The sequence below is a fragment of the Ursus americanus genome, chromosome 2 (assembly GCF_024610735.1).
Source record: "Ursus americanus isolate L20-20 chromosome 2, mUrsAme1.1.p, whole genome shotgun sequence".
NCBI lineage: Eukaryota > Metazoa > Chordata > Mammalia > Carnivora > Ursidae > Ursus > Ursus americanus.
This window is the reverse complement of record NC_142128.1, coordinates 19,937,267-19,954,738: the sequence shown is the minus strand read 5'-3', so window position 1 is coordinate 19,954,738 and position 17,472 is coordinate 19,937,267. Positions and strand designations below refer to the sequence as shown.

Here is a 17,472-nt window from a genome sequence, read left to right as displayed (position 1 = left end):
GAACTCTGCTTTTCCTTCCTTACCCCCTTATGCGATCATTTACCCAGCCCTGTGACTTTATCTGCTAAATATTTCTGGAATCCACCTCTTTTTCTCCACCTCTGATTCTGTTCTCTTAGTCCACGTTACAGTCATTTGTGGTCTGAGCCAAGGTGCTAGTCTGCTTGCTGAGCTTCCACGTGCTCCTACCCCCGCCCCCAATCCCTGTCTCCCCCTGAAGCCAGAGGTTTGTGGGAGGCCCATTCGATCAGGTCACTGACTAATTTCCTGGCTTCTTGTTGCCGTTTGAGGTAGACCCAAACATTCCTTTTGTGTTCTGCATGGCTGCTCCGTCCTCCTTCTCCAGTCTTGGTTCCGGCTCGCCTTCCCTGCCCTACACAATCTGGTCAGTCCTTCCAGTGTGCCCTGTGCCCACCGGCCTTGGGGCAGCTCGGCTGCTCCCTCTGCCCGAGAGGCTTTCTCCCTCAGCCCCCTTGTTCCATGAGCTCTCATCTTCCCTCAGATGAATGCAGTCACTCCACATTCTTTATTGAATGCCTACTCGGTGGAGGCTCGGTTCTCGTGCGGTTCCAGATGTGCCGCAAACAGACCATGGTGGGGCTGTTAGCGAGCCTTTCTTCCAGAGACAGAAGCAGCCAGGGAACACAGAGGCAAGCAGTCCGGCATGTCAGGGCGTGCTGGATGCTGTAGGAGGGTCGGAAGGGGTTGTCATCTGATCTTGGATGGCCAGAGAAGGCCCCTTGAGGACAACATTGGAGAAAGCCTTGCAGGAGGTAAGGGAGTGAGCCCTGTGCATGTCTGTGGGAAGAGTGTCCCGGGCAGAGAGAAGGGGGAGTAGGAAGGCCTCCATGGAGAGAGCTGGGCTGACTTGTTCCAGGAATGACAAGGCCAGAGTTAGAGAGAAGGGGAATATAGCAGATGGGGTCTTAGGGACCTGGGGCGGTGGCCACTGGGGGATTTTGAAGTGAAGAGTGAGGTGACCTGACTTGGGTTTTATGGGATCACTTCAGCTTCTGTGTTGAGAACAGCGAGGATGGAAGCAGGGAGATCAGTTAGTAGGCTACTGGAATATTCCAAGACAGAGATACTGCCGGCTTGGATCAGGATGGTAGGTGTGAAGTGCTGAGAACGGAGCAGATTCTGGGTACATGTTGAAGGAAGAGCTGATGGGATGTGCTGACAGATTGGGTGTGGGTGAGGCTGATGAGGCAAAGAAGGTCCCCAGCCTTCTGGGTCATGTCAGATGCGGCTCCCTCCGGAGGCCCCTGACAGCTGCAGACAAGGTCCAGCCCATTGTCTGTTCTCTGTGCATCTCGTCGTGGCAGTCAGTCCCGTCACAACAGAGACACCTAGTTTCCTGTTTGTCTCCCCCGTGAGAATCATGCTGCCGAGAGGGACCATGTGTGTCTCAGGGCCATGTGCCTTGTAGACCCCTAGGAAGTATTTCTCAGCTGGCAGAGTGACGAGGAAGTGAATATAGATGCTCAAGGTTCTGTTTCCTGATGAGGACTCAAAATTGCCATGTTCTGCTTCAGTGGTTTTGAGTGGTCTGTGTGTTTTAGAAACCAGGCCGGGGGCTCAAAGACTGAAATTCTATCGTGAGAATTCCAGAAGTACCTGATTTCCACTGCATCAAAAACGTCCCCCTTGATGTGCAAATGGGTCAGAGGATCACTTCTTGGGAGAGGCAGCATTTTCTAGAACGCCTAGGCCTTTCCAGCACACTGATGGCATCTTCCTGGCTCTGCCCAGAGAGCAGGGCTGAGATTTTGATCTGAAATATTCTGAAGGTGGGGGCTGCTGCTTTCCCTCCCCAGAGAAGACATGTCACTTTAGAATGAGAATATTCTGGTGAGGATAAATCAGTTGCCAAACTTGCCCATCAAGAAAGTCAAGTAAATCATGGCTTTTCTGGGTTTTTGTATGCCCCGTCCCCCCATTTTTTCCAAAAGGGAACAAATTAAAATTTGGAAAATATCTGTGAAAAGCAATGGTCTGAGACCTAGAACAGTAATTATTTTCCTTTGTAGTTTATTTTATTTTATTATTTTACGATTTTATTTTTAGAAAATCTCTGTACCTAACTTGGGGCTGGATCTCACAACCCCCAGATCAAGAGTGACATGCTTTTCCATCTAAGCCAGCAAGGCAGCCCTTCCAGATTATCTTTTTAAATGACCAAAGTGAATACATTTCTGTCACACAGTAACCTAATTTGAATAAACTGTGCATATAATTTTTGCCTCATTTTTTTTTATTTGCTGAATTGTATTTTAGAGTGTGGTTGTACTTTATGTTACGATATTTCTGTTCATCATTGGGGTGTCTATTAGGGCTGTGATGAACATTTTTGCATGTGTGTTTGAGTTTTCCAGTGAGATGGATTTCAGGGGAGAAGGTTCTACAAGGTGGGGTCCTTAAAAGAGGTTACATCAATTTCTGTTCTCACCCATGCTGAATGAGATGCTAATCACAGGATATTCTCAGTCTCTTAAATTGTCAACTGGCAGGTAGAAAGTAATGTCTCTTTTAAAAATTCATGTATGTATGTGTATATATGCACACATACAGAAAACATATATATATGTTTTAAAGATTTATTTCTATTTTGAGAGAGAGAACGGGGAAGGGGCAGAGGGAGAGGGAGAGAGAGCATCTTAAACAGGTTCCCCAGTGAGTATAGAGCCTAACTGGAGCTGGATCCCACAACCCTGAGAGCATGACCTGAGCCAAAATTAAGAGTCAGATGCTTAACGTATTGAGCCACTCAGGTGCCCCTTAAATTTATATTTTTATACACTAGTAAGAGTGAGTATTTTTAGTTGGTCACTACCAGTGATATTTTTTTACATGAATCCCCTCTCCTGTCATCTTCCTACTGGGTTGTCTCTTTGGTTATTTATATTTTTATAATTGCTTTTGGGGGGTTTTCTTAAGATTTTATTTATTTCAGAGAGAGAGCATGCACATGAGCACAAGCAGGGGGAGCGGTGGAGAGAAAGAGAGCGCAAGTAGGCCGAGTGACAGGCAGAGGGAGAGGGAGTAGCAGGCTCCCCCCAGAGCAGGGAGCCCACGCTAGCCCATCCCAGGGTCCTGGGATTATGACCTGAGCTGAAGGTTGAGCTACGCAGGTGCCCCTTTGTATTGATTTGTAAGAACTTTTTATATGTAGGGTAGTAGTCCGTTGTACTTGCTGCGGTATTTTCTCCCAAACTGTTGCTTGTCTTTCAGTTTAGCTGGTACCATATGTTTCATGATACATGTCATTCTGAACCTGTATGGTGCCAAATCTGGCACTTCATGGCTTGTGGCTTTTAGATGATGCTTTAAAAGACCTTTTTCAATTACTACTACATTTTCTTTGAGCACTTGTGTGGTTTTGGCTTTTATTGCTTAGACCATTCATCTATCCTTATTATTTTGTATGTTATAAGGTAGCAGTTTTGGTCCCCGCACCATCTAGTCATGGTCTATATCCCCCATGGATTTGAAACATCACTTAGATACTAAATCCTTACATATACTTTCACACAGCCATGCCTATGTCGTCTTCACTTCAGTTCAAGTTGCTTTTTTCATTTTGATGCCTGAACATTTTGACTTGCAAAGTTACTGAGTTGTGAATTGATTGAGAGCTCCCTCAGCTTGCTTCTCAGAGTAAGAATAGAGTTGTGCCAGGGAATAGCACCCTTTTCTTAGTTCATTTGAGCAGCTGTACTGCAGGAAGGAAGAAACGAAAGGGACTCTGACAAAAAGCATGTGTCTGTGTCTGTGAAAGCAATAGCTTTTCAGGAAGCCTCCTGTGTAGACTTCAGCATACGTGTCATTGGCCAGAACTAGACATGTGGCCCTACCCCTAGCTGCAGGAACATGTGGGAGGGGAGAATTTCTCACAGGGCAGATTGATACCTCGAACAAAATTGGGGTCCTCTTAATAAGGAAGAAAGGGTAAGTGGATATTGAAAGAAGAACATGGAGGGTCAACTACGTCTCTCTCTCTCTTTTTTTTTTTTCCCTTTAGAATTTCCCCAGGTAGGGGTGCCTGGGTGACTTAGTCAGATTGAGCGTGTGAGTCTTGACCTGAGCTCAGCTCTCAGGCTCAGGGTTATGAGTTCAAGCCCCAGGTTGCGTTCCATGCTAGGCATGCAGCCTACTTAAAAAAAGAAAAGAAAAGAAGAATTTCCCCAGGTATTCCTAAGAGACAGAGGGGGAGGAAGAAAATGGAGGTGGGAGGGCAGGGGAGAGAAGGAGATAATAAAATGAAACGCTCAGTCTTCAGTGTTCAGTTTGATGAGCATTAAGAAATGTATACAGTTGATTCTTGAACAGCATGGGTTTGAATTGCCTTGGTCCACTTTTATGCAGATTTTTCAATAAATATAGTACAGTACTATAAATGTATTTTCTTTATGATTTCCTCAATATTTTCTTCAGTGTACTTTATTGAAGGAATACAGTGTATAATACATACACAGAATATGTGTTAATCAACTGTTCATATTATCAATAAGGCTTCCAGTCAACAATAGGCAATTAGTAGTGAAATTTTTGGGGAGAAGAAATTTATATTCAGATGTTTTACTGCACGGTAGTGGGCACCGTTATAACCCCTGCGTTGTTGAAGGGTCGACTGTATATCTGTGTACCACCCCCAAAAACAAGATACAAAATCTGTCTGAAACTCCAGACGTTTCCTTTGTATCTCTTTCCAGTTAGTCTCCTTACACCCACTGGTCGTTTTCTGATTTCAGGATCTATGATAGATTAGATTTGCCTGTTTGTTTGTTTTTTTATCATATTATTTATTTATTTGACAGAGACAACAAGAGAGGGAACACCAGCAGGGGGAGTGGGAGAGGGAGAAGCAGGCTTCCCTCTGAGCAGGGAGCCCAACGCTGGGCTCGATCCCAGGACCCTGGGATCATGACCTGAGCCGAAGGCAGACGCTTAACGGCTGAGCCACCCAGGCGTCCCTGATTTGCCTGTTCTTGAACGTCACATAAACGGAATCATGCAGTAAGTATTCTTTTGTCTTCTTCCACTCAGTGTGTTCCTTGAGATTTATCCATGTTGTGTGCACTTATCAAAGATAAACAAAGCCAGATCCTAGTTAAAGCGGTGAGGACAGATTTTAATCATTAGTAACTATCGCAATCAGGAAAAGAGTCCAGCATGAATGAAACTCAACCTCGATTTGTACAGAGGGCTTTTTAAAGAGAGAATGAGGGAGGAAGGCCGGGGATGAATAAAGTCAGGGAACTGAAAGATTACAAAAAGTGGGAAAGGTGTTTGTCCATGTGAAACCACCTGCATTTGCTCACTGGGAGACAGGGGCCTGATTTTTCAGTGTCGGCTGAACAAACAGTGGATGCCTTGAGTTTTCTCCAAGAGGGACTGGCGTCGTCCCAGGGGTGGGGCCTGGAGCTGTTAGAAACTATGATAGTGTTTGGTCAAGTCTGTGTATAAATAAGTCAGTGTTGAGGCCTAGTTGAGAGGAGGGCTCAGAGGAGAATGGCTAGAGTTCGGTCAAGGAGAGAGTCTTCCTCAGTGTACCGTAGTTTGGTACTTTGTACGTAGTGTGCATATGCCACAGTTTGTTCATCTGTTCAACTGATGATTAGATCCTTCATTGTATCCAAGTTTTTGGTCATTGCGAATAGGCTACAATAAACATTCTTACAGAAATCGTAAGTCTCTCTCAAAATTGTTTAGTGGGACTGCTTAGTCACAAAGTGGGGATATAGTGAACTGAATGCCTGATTTCCAAAGTGGTTTATCAGTTTACACTTCCCACCAGCAATATGGTAACACTCCAGTTGCTCAGCATCCTGGTTGACATTCTGTGCTGTCAGTGAGGGTGAGATAGCATCTCATTGTGGTTTCACATTACATTTCTCTGGTGATGAATGATCTTAGTTAGGCACCTTTTTGTGTGTTTATTGGGCATTCGCACATCTTTTGTGGGATGTCTGCTCAAGTCTTTTGCCCATTTTTGTTGTTAATGTTGTTTTCAGTTTTGACTTATTGGACTTTATCATATATTCTGGATAGGAATTCTTTGTCAGATGGATGCATGTTAAATATACCTGAATAGGAAAATGAAAATTTAAAATATTTACAATAGCATCAGAAACATAAGCTGGTTGGAATGACTGGGTGGCTCGGTTGATGAATCATCTGACTTTTGACCTCAGCTCAGGTCTTGAAGTCAGGGTTGTGTGTTCACGGCCTGCACTGGGCTCCATGCTGGCCTCCATGCTGAGTGTGGAGCCTACCCTACAATACCGAAACAAGAATGAAAAAAGAAAATTGGCTAGGAATAAGTCTCATGAAGACATGAAACACCTTTACGCAGAAATCTATAAAATATTGTTGAGAGGAATTCGAGAAGACTGAAATAAATGGAAGATACACTTTGTTCATGCTTCGGAAGATTTGATGTCTTCGAGATTTCTGTTCTCCACGAATTGATTCATGCAAACAATGCATTCCCAGTCAAAATGCTAGCCATCTTTTTTTTTTTAAGAAGAAATGAACAAGTTGATTCCAAAATGTATATGGAAATTCAGAGGGTCTAGAAAAGCCCAAACGTCTTCAAAAGAGCACACTTGAAGAATTTACACTGCTTATTCCTGCTGAATTTTAAGACTTATAGTAAAACCACAGTAATCAAAGTCCTTGGCATTAAGATAGATCAATGACACAGGATAGAGAGTCCAAAACTAGACCAATCACAACAAGTACTGTCGATTGATTTTTGCCCAGAGGGTCTAGTCAGTTCAGTGGGGGAAAGGGAAGTCTTTTTATTTTTTTAAAGTTTTATTTATTTATTTATTTATTTAATTTATTTGACAGAGAGAGATTGAGAGATCATGAGCAGAGGGGAGGGGTAGAGGGAGAAGCAGACTCCCTGCTGAGCAGGGAGCCAGATGTGGGGCTCAATCCCAGGACCCTGGGATCATGACCTGAGCTGAAGGCAGTGCCCAAGGGAGTGAACCACCCAGGTGCCCCAGGGAAGTCTTTTTAGTGAATAATTCTGGGTGATTCTGAAGTGGAAACAAAATGGACCTTGACCTCTACCTCATTCTGTACAGACACATAAAGTTGGGAAGGATCATAAACCTAAATATGAAAGTCTTAACCAGGTCATGTCACTCATCCTTTCCCTTTCATTCTGTTCAAATAAATGTAAAGGGCTTTTTCATAAGCACAAAATTTAAGTTAAAATTCTAAGCAACACAAAAAACATTGACTAACTGGCAGTGTTTCTTCTTTCTTTTTTCAGTCTTACAATTGATGGTGTCTTAGAATGAAATATGGCATATGGTTAGTGTAGAAACATTTTAGAACAAAGAGAAGTTAAAACACACACACACACACACACACACACACACACACACACACACACACAAATCTCTGAGGTTTCTCCTGTTTCTCTGCTGTTCTTCAGCCTCCCTGCCTGCCTTCTGCTACTGGAACATTCCAAGGCGCTTCCTGCCCCAGAGCATTTCTATCTGTTGTGTGTCCTGTCTGGAATGCCTTTTGCACAGCTTTCTCCTATCCTGTGGGACTCCGCACAACCTCCCCTTTTCAGAGAGGCCTCCCTTTTACCTTCTCTAGCGCAGGTCCTTCCATCCCCCATGCTGTTGTCCTTCATCTGGCATAAGCTCTTATGTCTCTTTGTGTTTGCTCTTCCCGGGCTCCCCACGGTATCGCCAATGCCTGGCACTTAGCAGATACTCAACAGGTATTGCTTGAACTGGATCCATAGTGTTAAACTGAGGGCGAATGCAGAAGCTGCTCCTTGTCATCCAGGAGAGGGCAGTAGGAAGTACAGGGAGGAGCTCCTAGAGGAAGGCAGCTTGGTCAGCTTTTCAGCAGGTAGAGCTGCTGAGTGGTAGAGCGAGTGCCTTCTTTGTGGGGCGTGCTCAGGGAGTGGCTTGGTGTTGTTGAAGAGTTTGTTTTTTTTTTTTTTCAAGATTTTATTTATTTATTTGACAGAGAGCCAGCCAGTGAGAGAGGGAACACAAGCAGGGGGAGTGGGAGAGGAAGAAGCAGGCTCCCAGAAGAAGAGCCTGATGTGGGGCTCGATCCCAGAACGCCGGGCTTACGCCCTGAGCTGAAGACAGACGCTTAACGAGCCACCCAGGCACCCCTGTTGAAGAGTTTTTGCACCAGATGTCAGGGTTGGCCAGTCATTTGGAATGTTCCTTCCAACCAGACATCCATGTTTGAGGACTGTTCTCATAACTGGTGTGTGCTTCTTGCTTCAACTGCAGATATGGCTTTTACCACTAGATGGCACTAGATGATGCCTTTGAGGACAGTGCTCATGAAACCACCAACAGAGAGAACACAATTGTCTCTGTTTTAATTATTGAAGTATTGTTGATCTATACAATGTTATGTCAGTTTCAGCAATATAGTATTTTGACAAGTCTATACATTACTCAGTGCTCACCAGGATTAAGTGTATTCACAATCTTTCACACTAACAATGTTATTACGGTATTATTGACGATATTCCTGACATACTTTTTGTTTTTCTGAGTTACTTATGTAAGTGGAAGTATGTACCTCTTAATCCCCATCACCAATTTCACCCACCCCCTTTTACCTCTGACACTCACCAGTTTGCTTTCTGTGTTGAAGAGTCTATTTTGTTTTATTTAGGGAAAAGGTTTTTCATGGCGCTTAGACCCCGACCATACACTTCAACAACAGCTTCACAAAACAATCTTTAACTCTTACAGTATGTAATGTATACTCCTATTTTCTAATTTACTCTACTTGACTACATTTTCTAAGATGGGGATTTGGGGACTATGCCATTGATTTTAAGACATGGATGGGTCACAATTCGTTGTTGGAAAGCACTGTTTCAGACAATGGAGCCTGTTCACCCTTCTAAAACTCTGTGGGTCAGTTTTCCTTGACAATCTGGGCTTGTCGGTAATTGTGTCCCTTACTGATTACTTTGTGCGTTTCTGTGTTGAGTTGCTGCCTTGAGTAGCTGAAGGTATGTGCTTCCTCTGGGTGTCTGTGGATGTGGGGACATGGTCGTCCGTGGGAGACTGGGGAGGACATGACTGTAGAAGATTAGCACCGACTATAGTCAAGGCAGCAGTAAGCCTTGTCAGTGGATATGAAAAGAAGATGTACTATCTATCTGCTTCTGGGAACTCAGAACCCAGCTGGGTGATCTCTCTATCTCTCTCTCTCTCTCTCACACACACACACACACACACACACACACACACACACACACACCTACCCTTTTCAGCTTACTCATCCAGCAAATGGAAATGAGGTAATGTGCCCAGGATATCACTTGGGATGTTTCAGTCTGTAAGTAACAAACACCAACTCTATTTGGTTTATTCATTACTTTTTTTAAAGATTTATTTATTTGAGGGGGGGAGGGACAGACGGAGAGAGAGTCCTGAGGTAGATTCACCACTGAGGATGGAGTCCGATGCAGGGCTCGGTGCCAGCACCCCGAGATCATGAGTGGAGCTGAAACCAAGAGCTGGCCGCTCACCCGACTGAGCCATCCAGGCGCCCCTCTATTTGGTTTAAATGCTAAAGACGTAAATTAATTCACAAGATGTCTGCTGAGGGGCAGAAGCCCACAGTGGCTTCCCATGGCCTTAGGGATCCAGGCTCCTTCTGCTACTTCTCGTTGTCCTAAGGCTGGTTCCACTCATGGTTGCCAGAAGACCTTCAGTGGTAATCTGGGCTTCAGTTCCCTGGCTTAGAACACTAAAACTTTGCTTCCTTGTAGTGTATACCAGGGAGAGTTTAGGCTACCATAGCATTTTCCGGTTGTATAGACCAGAGAGTACAGGCTACTCTAGCATTTTCTAGGTTGTAGCAGTTGTGTTTATTTGTTCCTGGTTTTCCCACTATGACCTGCTTAAGGGATGTGGAAGGACTGGTACCTAATACAGAGCCGGGGGAAATACTTAGGTAGTCATTCGGGAGTTTCACAAAACAATCCTGGATCTCCTTTCCTATGGACACAGAACTTCTGGTTGAACAGAGTTGTCTGATTGGCTCTGGGCAGCGAGTTTGCTGAGGGAATAGGTGGTGGCAGGTCTTCTAGGTGAGGTATGAGGTGAGGTTATGTGCTCTCTAGGGTCCTGGGAAAAGAGTTAGCCACATGAGTAAAGAGAGGGAAGAAATGGCCGCTGTGGGGAGACTGAGGGGCCGTGTGTGTGAGCACCAGGACTGATGGCCGAGTCTGTTGACATTGGTAAGGGAGCACCAAACGTGCCTCTGTTGGCCTTTTGAGGTAGATGATTTTCCTCCTCGACCTGGGTCCTGAGAACTGGGCCAGAACCTACTGACCTCTACTCGCCTGCTTCCTTTCTTCCCTTTCCAGGTTTGCAGTAAGCCTTGGCTACTGGCATGACCCTTAGATCCAGCATTTTGTAAGACCGTCTAAGGAGAGGAGGTCCTCGGAAATTAACAGAGGCAAGCGACCCCCTCACTCCCAGTGTCCCCTCATCAGCCCAAAGGCCTGAGGTTTTCAGGATTCAATCTTAAAAAGAGAATTTCTGGTGTTCGCTCTCTCTCCAGGGGAATGAAAGTGCTTATTTCCCAAGATCCTCATGAGCACAGTGTATTATGAGCCTTTTCATTGTGGGTATTCTGATACGTGGAAAATGGTATCTTACAGTAACTTTATTTTATATTGCTCTTATTTTGGGGGTGAAGTGGAAGATCATTTTTGTGTGTTTAAAACCCATTTATATGATCTTTTACTGTGACTGTCTATTCAAGTAAGGAATTACTTTTTTGGCCTTATTAAAGTGATAGTAACACTGTTAGGCTCTGCAAGTCCTTTCTATCAAGGCAGAGAAAGGATTTGAGATGGGAGGGTGACTCAGTCTCAGCCAGATTGAGAAAATAACACAAATAACCTCAAATGACCACAGTCCCTGTGTGTGCCAGGAATCCTGGCCCTAAAGATGGAGCCTATGGGTAGATTCTATAAGAAATGCAAAGAAAGTTTAAAGTCGTGGTCCCTGAGAATAAGGCCATGGACCTTACTTGGAGCTCAGGATGAACCCATGCATTAGGAAGATGGGGCCAGGCCTGGCTAAGAGGCCTGAAGCCTCCCTTCTGGGCTCCTGAGGCAGCTTTCTATATCCATGCTCTAGAGGCAGGGTCCCACCTCGGGGCCCTGGGAGTTGGGTGCCCTAGCAGAATGTCAGCCAGCCTTCCTTCCTTCTTCCTCTGCCTGGGCTGGCATCTCCCACTAGGAGAGTGCTTCCCAAACAGCGTGTGGTGAGCATTTTTAACGTTTTTTTCCCAATAATCAGTCTGTTGTGGATGATATTCTATAACATACAATAAAAATGGTTTCCTAGAAAAATAAAATGCAAGATAACACGTAAAATACAAGCTCAAATTGTTTATTAGAATCAATTGACATAGAATTCTTATGTCACATTGCAGTAAGTTTCTAAATGCTACTCAAATTTTGTTCTTAAAATAGTTATACTTAGAGGAGCCTGGGTGGCTCAGTTGTTAAGCGTCTGCCTTCATCTCAGGGCATGATCCCAGAGTCCTGGGATCGAGCCCCACCTCAGGCTCCTCCGCTATGAGCCTGCTTCTTCCTCTCCCACTCCCCCTGCCTGTGTTCCCTCTCTCGCTGGCTGTCTCTCTCTCTGTCAAATTAATAAATAAAATCCTTTAAAAAAAATAGTTATACTTAAGCAGCAGGGTTTTAGAATACAGATATTCTTCCTTTCCCCTCTTTTATTTCCCATCTACTTTACTCCAGCTCCCCACTCCGGAGCTGAACAAGTCCATTTACTGGGCATCGTTTGTTCGTGTCTTCCCCTCCCACCGGTGCTCCGTGAGGCCATTTTATAAACATAGAGACTCTTACCCACACAGAATGGAGATGAAGGGGACTCGGTAAGAAATACGGCTATTTTTTTTTCTTTGACATCCATCTGCCCAATTTCCTGAACCCAAAATATTATTTTTGTCATAATCTCGCAATTTTGAGTTTTAAACGAGTCCTGAAAAGCTTTCACCTAACCATGAAAAAGCACATTTCCAAGAGGAACATTTAGATCTGACATTTTGATGTAAAGCACTTGTCTTTCCCATGTAAAATAATGGGACATTTTATTTTAATTTTGAAAGTTTTTATTTATTTATTGGAAAGAGCATGAGCAGGAGGGGCAGAGGCAGGGGGAGAAGCAGGCTCCCAGCTGAGCAGGGAGCCCGATGGAGGGCTTGATCCCTGGACCCTGAGATCCTGACCTGAGCCAAAGGCAGGCGCTTAACCAACAGCCACCCGGGTGCCCCAACGGGCAATTTATTTGTAAGATCGTTAATTCCATTAAATCATTAAATAGATTGTACTTACTTTGCTTGTAGCAGCTTTAAATTAAATTAAAAAAAAGGAAGAGAATGTGAAAGTCACTATTTCTCCCATGAAGTCCACAATAACCCGCTGACCCGGAGGAAGAGCAGAAGTGTCCTGATTTGCTTTTCTCCTGGCGTGTGCTCTGCAGGGATGATATCCCACCTCACTGAGCAATACCTTGTCTCTGTCTCTCTCTCAGGATATTTCACTCGAGTCCATGGCGTCAGTCAGCTTATAAAGGCATTTCTACGGAAGACAGAATGTCATTGTCAAATTCTAAATCTTGGGGCTGGAATGGATACCACCTCTGGAGATTAAAGGTGAATGAAAATTCCCCCTCTTCTTTCCCAAATTGTTTCACCTGTGAAGGTGCCCGCCTGGTTCAGAAATGTTAAAATATATTCAGAGGGAATGCAGTGACGGTCTGTCTCGCGCCCCCGTCCCCAGCTGCTTGCGCCTGCTGCCCCCAAGCCACATACTTAGTGTCCCCAGGGCCCTGGTGAAGGATGGGTGCCTTGCTTCTCATCCTTTGCTGTTACAAACAGGGCTTAGGATAAAAATCCTAGTAGACATTTCCTCTGCACATGTGGAAGAACCCTGCCCGTGGAATTGTGAGACCCAGAACCCCTCCATGTTCCATATTGGCGATAATGAAGATTTTCCTGTCATCCTGCTAGTGTCTTCGGTACAGGCTGGAGATGCGCATGGCTGGGTGATTGTGCGATGACATAAAGGCCTTTTGCAGCTATTCTCTGATTTGGTCCCTCACCTGCTCTATTAGGGAGCAAGAACAGGTGTAACTACACTCACTCACAGGAAAGGAGATGGGTCCAGTTAGTGGCAGAACTGGGACCAAATGGGCTGCAGCTCCTCCAAATCCAGGTTCCTTCCCTGTTCTCTACACAGAGCCTTGTGCTTGTTCAGGGGAGTCTCTGCAGTCTGTTGGGCCATGGTGCATCTGTACCTCAGTGACCATGGTGTGGTGGAAGGAACGGGAGCAGAAGGCAGTGGCAGAACGTGTGCAGTGTGAGCAGAAGCCACTGGAGAAATGCCTCCTCTCGGCCCGACACCGTTTCGACTTGGTCCCGACATTTGGATTCTCCCCGCTGTCATGTAGGTGGGTTAATAATGAATAAATCTGACATTTTTGTTCCTGGGAACAAGGTACATTGAGACTTAGGTACCCCTTCCAAGAAAAAGGTTCTCTCTCAGGAGTGAGGAAGGCGAAGAGCACAGGGTCAGTAAGATATTGTGGCGGTGTTTTGTTTTGTTTGATAATTATATTGGTCCAAAGGGTGTTTTAAAAAATAAAAGTTTCTTTAAATAATAAATATAAACAACACTTCTTTGCTTCTTGGAACCTGGGCCTGTTGGGCCAAATTTAGCCCACCCAGCTATCGTCGTAAATAAAGTTTTATTGCAACACAGCCACTCCCATTTAGCTGCATCTTCTCTATGGCTGCTTTACCAGCATGACAGCGGAGTTGAGTAGTTCCAAGAGAGGCTGTCTGGCCTGCAAAGACTAAAATACTTTCTGGCCATTTACAGTAAATTTGCTAATCCCTGTATTGAGAGGTATGTGCTTGTAGAACGGGGCAGGGAAAATCTTGGCTGCCAGTCTCGTCTCATGCACCTTCCCCCGGGATGTTCCCCCAGCTGCACCAGCAGAGGCAGCGGGTCACAGGCTTTTTGCTGCCGCCATCGTGGGAGCTCGTTCTGTATGACCTCAGGGGCCCAAGACTTTGGGCAGTTGAAGGCTCCCCACTTCGGGCAGCGGGCACCAGGAGGGCCCAGGAAAGCCAGTACCATCACAGAAACAGAATAAAGGGGCAGTGAACCCCTTTAAGGCACCGCAGCTGCTCGGTGTCTCCCAACTTCTATTTCCACACAACGCAAGGATTAAGGACGCAGAGGGTGGGTCTCACCTCGGGCAGCCTGTGCTGCGGTTGGCCCTGCGGGATCCTCTTCCAGTCCAAAGGCTGTGCTTCCTCACGGCGGTCCCCGGCTGCCGTCCAGGAGCTGGTCCCGTCTTGGGTGTCTTCCACGCCTCCTGTGACTCGCCAGCTCTCGGCGAGTTATGAGTCAGACGGGCTTAGGAAATCCCAGAGTCGAAAGTGGAAATGTCACCTGCTGCAGCCGTTTTGCTCCTTTCCCATAGCGCAGAAAGAAGCTGTCTGTTCCTTAGAGGCTCGAGGTGTGCCTTTTGGTAGCTTTCCCTCCCCAGTGACCCCTTAGTCAGAATTCTTCCGAGGTGAAGGAGCTGATGCATGGGGATTCTCTCTCTTTTTTTTTTTTTTAAGATTTATTAATTTATTAGAGAGAGATAGAGTGGTGAGAGGGGCAGAGGCAGAGGGAGAGTCTTAAGTGGACTCCCGGCTGAGCACAGAGACCAAGTGGTGCTCAATCCCAGGACCGTGAGATCCTGACCTGAACCGAAATCATAGTTGGCCGCTCACCCGACTGAGCCAGCCAGGCGCCCCAAGGGGAAGCTCTTTATACTAAAGTAAGAAGTCCTACAGAAGATGTGGGAGTGTATGCTGTCCTTCATCTGCTTTTAATTGTTCTCATTGTCTTTGGGAATTTTAGACTCTCCTTACCCTTTCCTGTCGTGGGAGTAATGTTCTGGAAGGGTGCTGTGGAGTTTCCTAGCAGAAGTTAGTTCTCGTCTGCCCTAAACCTTTCCTCCCAGTAGCCTCAGCTAGCTCGTCCATCGCCGCGCTCTGCAGACGGGCAGGCATGTGTGGCAGCTCTGACAGTGAACGGTAGAGATGGGTGAGCCTCTCTCTTCTGATACGTCACGAAGCAGACCTTTTCTCTGTCCTCCTGTGTCCCTCTGTCTCCCTCCCTCTCGCCCAAACCAGACCCTCTGAGATTTTCCACAAGGGTGGGGAGTAGCTGGAAGTATAGTTCTGACACTTACCCCATAGGGATCACCTCCTACTAGAAAATGCTTGCTTGTGATTTGTCTCCATCATGCCGACCCCGGGGTCAGCGACCCTCCCCCATCCCTGCTTCCCATCGCTCCTGTCTACATAGGTGGGTTAATATACATACTACATACTACCGTCTACTTACACGGTACTCTTCCCTGCTCAGTTGCTCACATCAGAAACAGGGGTGTCATCCTGACCCCCGCTTTTCCTTTGGCCCAGCCTGCACCGGCGACACCACCACGGGATTCTGGCATCTGTGTTTCTCTTTGTCTTTCCCCTTTGACCAACTGGTTCTGTATTTCTGGAATAGAAATAAGGTGGACACGAGGGTGTTAAAAGCATACATGGCGGGGGGGATGCCAAAGAGTCAGCAGGTTGTGGAACGCCTTGTTTCTTGCCAGGCCTCAGGGATGTGAGGAGCTGTTGCAGGAGACACGCAGTGTGTGGTTGAAAGAGGCCAGAAAGGGGTGTCCTTGCAGTTGGGGAGCTGAGGAGAGAATGCATTCGAGAATCCTCGTCAGGGCTGAGTGAGAGTGGACACGACAGAGATGGAGAGAATGTGCTAGGAGCCCAGGGGGTGACCAGGCTGGGGATGCAGGTGGTGGAGCAGGGCCGTTAGTGTGTCTGTCTATGTCTCTGTGTGTGTGTCGGTCTCTGTGAGTCTCTGCGTGTGTGTGTCTGTATCTCTGTGTTTGTGTCGTTGTGTCTCTGCCTCTCTGTGTGTCTGTGTGTAGGGGTCTGTGTGTCTACATGTCTGTATTTTGTATCTCTGTTTCTCTGTGTCTGTCTCTTCTGTCTGTGTGCCTCTGTGTGTGGGTCTTTGCGTCTCTGTGCCTATGAGTGTCTTTGTCTAACTCAGTGTGTATGTTTGTGGGGGAGGGCTTTCACAGTTTTGTTACTACAGCCCACAGTAAAAATACATGTACAGCCCAGGCCAGGCCCCACATCTCTGTACCTGTGTCAGTAAATCAAAGGCACACCCTTGGCGCTTACTAGCGCAGGTCCTGCTGTGCGTGTGGCTTGTATATTTATTTCCTCATGAGTCCTCACAACCCCGTGAGGTGCAGTCAATTTCTCTACTGTGCACACGAGGAAAGCTTGGCCCAGGGAGTTTAGTGACTTGCAGCGCCTCACAGCAGACACGTGGTGGATGGCATCTGACCCCCATTCCCTGGCTGCAGACGCCTGCCCTTTCCCACCCACCGTATGTGCCTCTCACAGAAAAACGTAAATGTACCACAAGACAGTGCTCGCCCTCACTGACGGGGATGCTTTGTGATGTTTGCTGTTGTATCCTATTTGATCCCGCACATGCTGGCTCCAACCCCTCCCCCGCAAACACACAACTGTTTCCTGACCCTCTCTAATCTGTCTCAGTCTGCTTTTTGGAAAATCTGTTAGCTCCTACTTCCCCAGCGCCTCTCAGTGCCTCCCCACCTCCATGCCAGTGGCTGCTCCCCCAGTTCAGGCTCCCTGTGACTTCTTCCCTGGACCTTCTTCCTGGACGGCTCTGAGAATCTCCTAACATTTGTCCTCTATCCATTCTCCACACAGAGACCAAAGTCACCTGAAAAGTACCTTTCTGACCATATTGTTCCTGATTTAAATCCCTGAAATAGCCCGTTGCTGTTTGGGACTTAGTACTCGGTACATGACGATGGTCAGTAAATGTATGCGGGAATACAGAATTAGCAAACTTGCTGTGTATTTTTCCTCAGGATGAAGATCTCCCATGAAAATATTTTGATGTCGACTTTGCAGTGATCGTCACGAGAAAGCTGCCCAGCATCCAGTAAGTGTGGCTTGGACCAGAGGACAGAGCCGGGCAGAGTCAGAGGCAGAGGTCGGGAGGGGGTCGGATGCATGCTGGAGACCTCATTTTAGGGGACCCTCTCCTTGGACCCCCTCCCCGCTTTCTTGCTGGCCCTGGGACCTCATTCCAACCTGTCGAGCAGTCTTCCACATGCAATACACTCTCCCTTGTGACTGTTCTGTCCATGAACGTCATTTCTCTGAACCTTGAAAAGAAATGACCTACACTAGTTTCATGATCTGAATTGTTCTGTGTATTTTGTCTACTTAGTTATCTCCAGGGCGTAGAGAGGTGCCTAGCCCAGAGCAGATGCGTCGTCAATATTGTTTGAGCGAATG

General features: G+C 46.3%; 1 pseudogene across 11 annotated transcripts in view; it reads left to right on the top strand.

The window, feature by feature from the left end:
- The window catches only part of LOC123778855 (thyroid receptor-interacting protein 11 pseudogene), a 37,581-nt pseudogene that overhangs the window by 5,872 nt on the left and 14,237 nt on the right, over nucleotides 1-17,472 (top strand). For 3 of the 11 annotated variants that reach the window (XR_015727344.1, XR_015727342.1, XR_015727333.1), the window contains exons 2-5: nucleotides 4,818-5,016; nucleotides 10,385-10,476; nucleotides 12,588-12,708; nucleotides 13,295-17,113. The product of XR_015727344.1 is annotated as a thyroid receptor-interacting protein 11 pseudogene, transcript variant X9 (transcript). Of the gene's footprint in view, nucleotides 1-4,817; nucleotides 10,477-12,587; nucleotides 12,709-13,294; nucleotides 17,114-17,472 lie in introns of all 11 variants that reach the window. The other 8 variants (XR_015727346.1, XR_015727335.1, XR_015727348.1 and 5 more) reach the window with 6 other exon arrangements.